The sequence below is a fragment of the Rhinoderma darwinii genome, chromosome 5 (genome assembly GCF_050947455.1).
Source record: "Rhinoderma darwinii isolate aRhiDar2 chromosome 5, aRhiDar2.hap1, whole genome shotgun sequence".
Lineage (NCBI taxonomy): Eukaryota > Metazoa > Chordata > Amphibia > Anura > Rhinodermatidae > Rhinoderma > Rhinoderma darwinii.
The window spans coordinates 338,734,275-338,740,274 of NC_134691.1; the positions used below are offsets into that span (position 1 = coordinate 338,734,275).

At 41.7% G+C, this 6,000-nt stretch overlaps 1 protein-coding gene across 1 annotated transcript in view; it reads right to left on the reverse strand.

Annotated features, from left to right (window-relative positions):
• HHATL (hedgehog acyltransferase like) overlaps window positions 1–4,646 on the reverse strand; it is a 46,797-nt gene extending 42,151 nt beyond the window's left edge. Inside the window, exon 1 of the mRNA XM_075828783.1 lies at window positions 4,452–4,646. The gene's annotated coding sequence lies outside the window, so the exon portion shown is untranslated. The remainder of the gene's footprint in view (window positions 1–4,451) is intronic.
• Between the last annotated feature and the right edge of the window lie 1,354 nt (window positions 4,647–6,000).

Below are 6,000 nucleotides of genomic sequence, written 5' to 3' on the forward strand. Positions count from 1 at the left end.
TAGGAGGCAGTATTATAGTAGTTATATTCTTGTATATAGGAGGCAGTATTATAGTAGATATATTCTTGTATATAGGGGGCAGTATTATAGTAGTTATATTCTTGTATATAGGGGCAGTATTATAGTAGTTATACTCTTGTATATAGGAGGCAGTATTATAGTAGTTATATTCTTGTATATAGGGGGCAGTATTATAGTAATTATATTCTTGTATATAGGGGCAGTATTATAGTAGTTATATTCTTGTATATAGAGGCAGTATTATAGTAGTTATATTCTTGTACATAGGAGGCAGTATTATAGTAGTTATATTCTTGTATATAGGGGCGGTATTATAGTAGTTATATTCTTGTATATAGGAGCAGTATTATAGTAGTTATATTCTTGTATATAGGGGCAGTATTATAGTAGTTATATTCTTGTATATAGAGGGCAGTATTATAGTAGTTATATTCTTGTATATAGGGGACAGTATTATAGTAGTTATATTCCTGTATATAGGAGCTGTAGTATAGTAGTTATATTCTTGTATACAGGGGCAGTATTATAGTAGTTATATTCTTGTATATAGGAGCAGTATTATAGTAGTTATATTCTTGTATATAGGGGGCAGTATTATAGTAGTTATATTCTTGTATATAGGAGCAGTATTATAGTAGTTATATTCTTGTATATAGGAGCAGTATTATAGTTGTTATATTCTTGTATATAGAAGGCAGTATTATAGTAGTTATATTCTTGTATATAGGAGGCAGTATTATAGTAATTATACTCCTATACATAGCGAGCAATGTTGTTTGTAATATTTTGTATATTATTCTTTACTGTGAGACATATAATACTGTTGACAGTCGGTTACTTACCGGGGGTCTAGGTAGCGTTCGCTATATCTGCTCTTTTTGGAGATGGGTATTTACTTTCATGAATAAATGAGTGTATCGGTGATTACTTTCATTCCCTCCCTTCTTTTCAGTTGTTTGTGCTCCTGTTTCTTGCTGATAACATTAAGGGCATGGCCAGACGTGGCGTATTTCTGTAGACACTGTCCGCATCAATGCCGCACATAATCTGCGTTGCAGATTCTGTTGCGGCTTTGCCTAAAATGTGCAGTAAATTGCTGCGGATTAGCCGTTGCGTAAACAGGTGAAGAGAACTTCCTGCTGTTTTTTAAAACATTTCATCTCAGTCTGGCTCTAGACCTAGAAATACATAGGTCCAGCCAGAATGAAGAAACATCCTTTTCTTAAAACCAATACGCCCCGCAGCACACATAACATCTACATAACATCTGCGGACTTCATTGCAGAATTTTGAATCTCAATTGAAGTCAATGGAGAAATTCCGCAATGAGTCCGCAACAAGTCCGCCACACGTCCGCAACAGCCATTGTATGCTGCGGACACCAAATTCCGCACCGCAGCCTATGCTCCGCAGCTGAGTTTTCCGCAACGTGTAAACGAACCCTACTAAAAAGGTGTGGAAACCAATGGAGAAACGTGTATGATGCGGATTTCCAGAGCAATTCCGGCACGTCTGGCCATGCCCTAAGTCTATCAGGCTGAGCTGACACTGACTTTGGCTGAACACGTCGTGTGAACATACCCTTACAGTGAAGCTGTCCTACACATTACATGGTTTTCCAGCAATACCTATTGATAAACTATCTTAAGGATAGGCCACTTGTGGGGGTCAGACCCCCGGGGCCCCCATCAATGAGAATAAAGAGGACTTGTTACTTGCTGCAAGATGATTTTCCAGACACAGAGCCGCATCCATGTGCAGATCAGCCCCAAACCTAAATACCTGTCAGCCTTCTATAGTGGATATCCTTTCATTTTAGTGGGTGCAGTGTAAAGTTTTCCCACATGGTTCACTCTTATTATAAGACCACATACACACCGTGCAGAATTTGGTGCGGTAATCCACCTCAAACCCGCAGGTAACTCTGCTGGTAAAATCTGCACTAGTGAGTTTTTTATGTGTTTTCAGCTGCGCTTTTTACATTTTGATGTGGAAATAAATGCATTTTTATGTTGCCGATCTTGTTGCATTTTTTTTAAACGTATTAGATACAATTCGCAAGCAGAAACGCAAGATAATTGTACACGCTGCCGATTTTAAAATCCGCACCGCAGGTCAATTTCATGTGCACAAAAAAATCTGCACCGAGTAGATGATTTTTCTTGACATCTCATTTACTTTGCTGGTACCTTATTACGCTGCGGATTTGCTGCACGAAAATATGCGCGGTAAATCCGCACGTAATACACATCGTGTGCATTTGGCCTAACAGTTAATACTGAGGGACCCCCTGTACTCCTCTTTCCTTTGGCATTGACCAAAGTGGAATTCCCCTTTAACCCCTTAATGACATGTTACGTACTAGTACGGGGCAGCCGTTAAGGGGAAGTATGGAGTAGGCTCACGGGCTGAGCTCGCTCCATATTCAGCGGGTGATGGCCGGGTTATAAAGCCGACACCTCACTGCAACTGGCGGAATCAAAGATCACTTAGATTCCGCCCATTTAACACCTTAAATGCCATGGTCAATCGCGACCGCGGCATTTCAATTGTTAGAATCAGGGGGCGCCACCTTCAACGTGCTATCGCCCCTCCCAACACGCGATCGGGGGTGCCGGTGGTAGTCATGGCAGCCTGGGTGCCTAATGAAAGCCCCCAGGTCTGCCATCTTTGTACTCATTTGAAGCCTCAAAGGAGACTGTCAGTATCACGATATACTTTAATACATTATTATTGCGGTATATCATGCAAGCGATGGTTCACGTCCCCTAGGGGGACAGATAATAGAAAACGAAAAAACTGTTACATTTTTTTAATGTTTCAAAAAAAGTTAAAATATTTAAAGTTCAAATAACCCTCCCTTTTCCCATTTTTTTCCCTAAAGCAATGTTAAAAAAATTAAAGTTAACATAACTGGTATCGCCGCGTCCATAAAAGTCCGAACTATTACAATATAGGGTTGCTTAACCCGCTCTGTGCTCGCCGTAAAAAAATGATATATATATATATATATATATAGAACATGCAAATTGCTGTTTTTCGTCACCTTAGCTCTCCAAAAAAATGAAATAAAAAGTGATCAAAAGTCGCATGTACCCCAAAATGGTATCAGTCAAAACTATGGCTCGCCCCGCAAAATTTAAGCCCTCACACCGCTAAATTATGGAAAAATAAAAAAGTTCTGGCTCTCAGAACACGGCGGCGCAAAACTTTTTTTTTTAGCAAATAGTTTTATTTTTCTAAAAGTGGTAAAACCTAAAACAAAACATATAAATTTGGTATCTCCGTAATCGTATCGACCTGTAGAATAAGGTGAATATGTCGCTTTTACCGCCTGATGGACGCCGTAAAAACAAAACCCCAAAAAATAATCGCTGTTTTTTGCCTATTTCACCCCTCAAATAATTTTTTTCAGCTTCCTAGCGCATTATGCGGTACAATAAATTATGCCATGAATAACTACAACTAGTCCCGCAATAAACAAGCCTTCCTACGGCTATGGGGACGAAGAAATATAAGAGTTATGGCTTTTGGTAGGTGGGGAGGAAAAAATAAAAATGAATAAACTCAAATTGGCTGTCATTAAGGGGTTAAGCATATCGCAGCAAAGGATATTGCGCCCCCTGGTGGTTGATGGGTTGTATCACACTATGATGTACAGATACAGAGCAATGTCTGGGTGAAGGGGAATCCGCTACATGAAGGTTGTGTGCAGGTGGTGACTCGGGTTACTTATAGCACTTTGCGATGCCAGCAATGCGGGGGGGGGGGGGGCTCTGCGTCTCTTTCCATTAATAGCGCAGCGGAGAGCCGGGCACTGCAGTACTGGGTGCATGGAGAATTCAGCAAAATCCACAAAACCATCCACACAGATACAATGTATCACCAGCTGAAGATTCTGCTACAATGTAACCATAATATACAATGGCTGAGAGCAGAAAACTTATTGATCTCATCTCACTCCCCCAGGAGAGGAGAGGGGGTCCTTGGCTTTCCCAACCTTTTTATTGGTTTCTACTTTTAAAATGTTGCAATTACCCAAATGTATCAATAATAAAGTATCAGTCTGTGACGTTGACATTGTGTGTGGATACAGTCCTTCATCTGCAATAATGTATCAATGATAAAGTATCAGTCTGTGACGTTGACATTGTGTGTGGATACAGTCCTTCATCTGTAACAATGTATCCAGGAGACAAGGTGAAGCAATATCCCACATAACAATGAGCCCTATAGTTTTATATCCGGCTACTGATGAAATATCTGCAGAGCACACATCAGTATTCTGCTCCAGTGTACTGGACGGTGCAGGTCACTGGAATATAAAGAGGGGCATAGAACCCCACAGCACATGTGACAGGCTCTGCAATGCAAATCAAGCACAACACAATGATTCATTATTGGGGGTCCCCCCCCCCTTTATCACTGACCTTGAATGTGGGAGCCCAGGATTGATGTAGGCAGGAGATCAGCGTCCAGCGAGGAGAGAGCAGGGCAGTCAGCAGTGAGGGACCCATGTGCCCAGGGTGTGAACTCTCAGGGTCTCACAAGTAAGTTTAGATGGATCTCTGCTGCCTGGGAGGTTGGGATGAGCTGTGCAGGATGGGATGGTGCAGCCTGTCGGTGCAGCCTGTCGGTGCAGCCTGTCAGTGCAGCCTGATACACACAGTGACTGGAGAGAGGGGATCTGGAGGGCTGGAGCAATGGAAGGTGCACAGGTGGACAAAGGAGCCACACAGATATATTGGGGGGTCAGACCTGTGCACCCCCTCCCTGACTATAGAATTATACACTAAGGCTGAGTTCAGACGCTGCGGATTTGTCGCAGATTTTGTTGCGGTTTTGACGCAGATTTCATCCTTTTGCATTGCAAAGGGTAAAATCTGCACTGAAAATCTGCGTCAAATCTGCGACGTGTGAACTCAGCCTTAAGGTACTCCAGTTCTGTATCATATCTTCACTTAGACGCTCAAAGCTGATATGAAGAAATGTGACTCCAGGGGGCAACGCTGTATATTTTCTCTTGTTTGGCCGGGGGTGTAGCTACGGAGGATCTCAACCAGCCCCCACAACTGGTGCTCTGTATGCCACCCTGTGATGTGAGAGCAGTGGCATCATAAGTGACAAGGGTGTTCTTACTATACAGGCAAACCGGGTATTTATTACAGGACCCTCAGGTGTAGGGGTCCAGCTCAGGCCAGCTATATACACGACCTGAACCTGAGCAGGCCCCACGTCTCCAGAATCAAAGCAAATAAGTGAGTGAGGGGTATACAGGTCACAATAAAAAGGTCTGCAACTTTGTAATAGACGTTGTGTTTCAATTTCTCACCATTTTCAAGATCTCTGCTTGCTGTTAGTGATTGAGACTATCCTTGTTTAGATCCAAAGGTCAAAAATCTGTAGAGCTAATACTTCTCACAGCTGAGAGTTTGCTACAATTATATCCAGTCTAGACAGACCTCCGTTACATGAGCTGCACAAATCTCTATCCTGTGTTTGTTACACTGTATAAGTGAAGGTAAAATATTTGTCTGGAGTCCAAACTATTTACCTAACAGAGGATTATCTTGTCGGGATACAACAGTAACAAATGCTCTCAGCTGTGAGAAGTATGACGTCTGTACAGCCTCTGAATGTAAACAACAATGTTCACATTCACTGACAGCAAGCAACGATCTTGAAAATACTGAGGAGTTGAAACACAAAGTGAATTAGAAAGTCGCAAAACTTTTACTTACAGAGAATAAGCGTTATTTGCATAAAACAAAAAAAACTTTATTCCCCTCCCCACATAATGACACTACCTCTGCTACATGTAGCACTGTCCTCACTATAATCACATCACAAATTCACCCCACTCCCCTCCTTAGTTACTCTGTGCTGCTCTAAAGGTCTGATTTGCTATATGGTCCTCTGTCTTCTCATTTATTAATCTGGGGCTAATGGTCATTTAACGAATTTATCAACTTTTGTAAC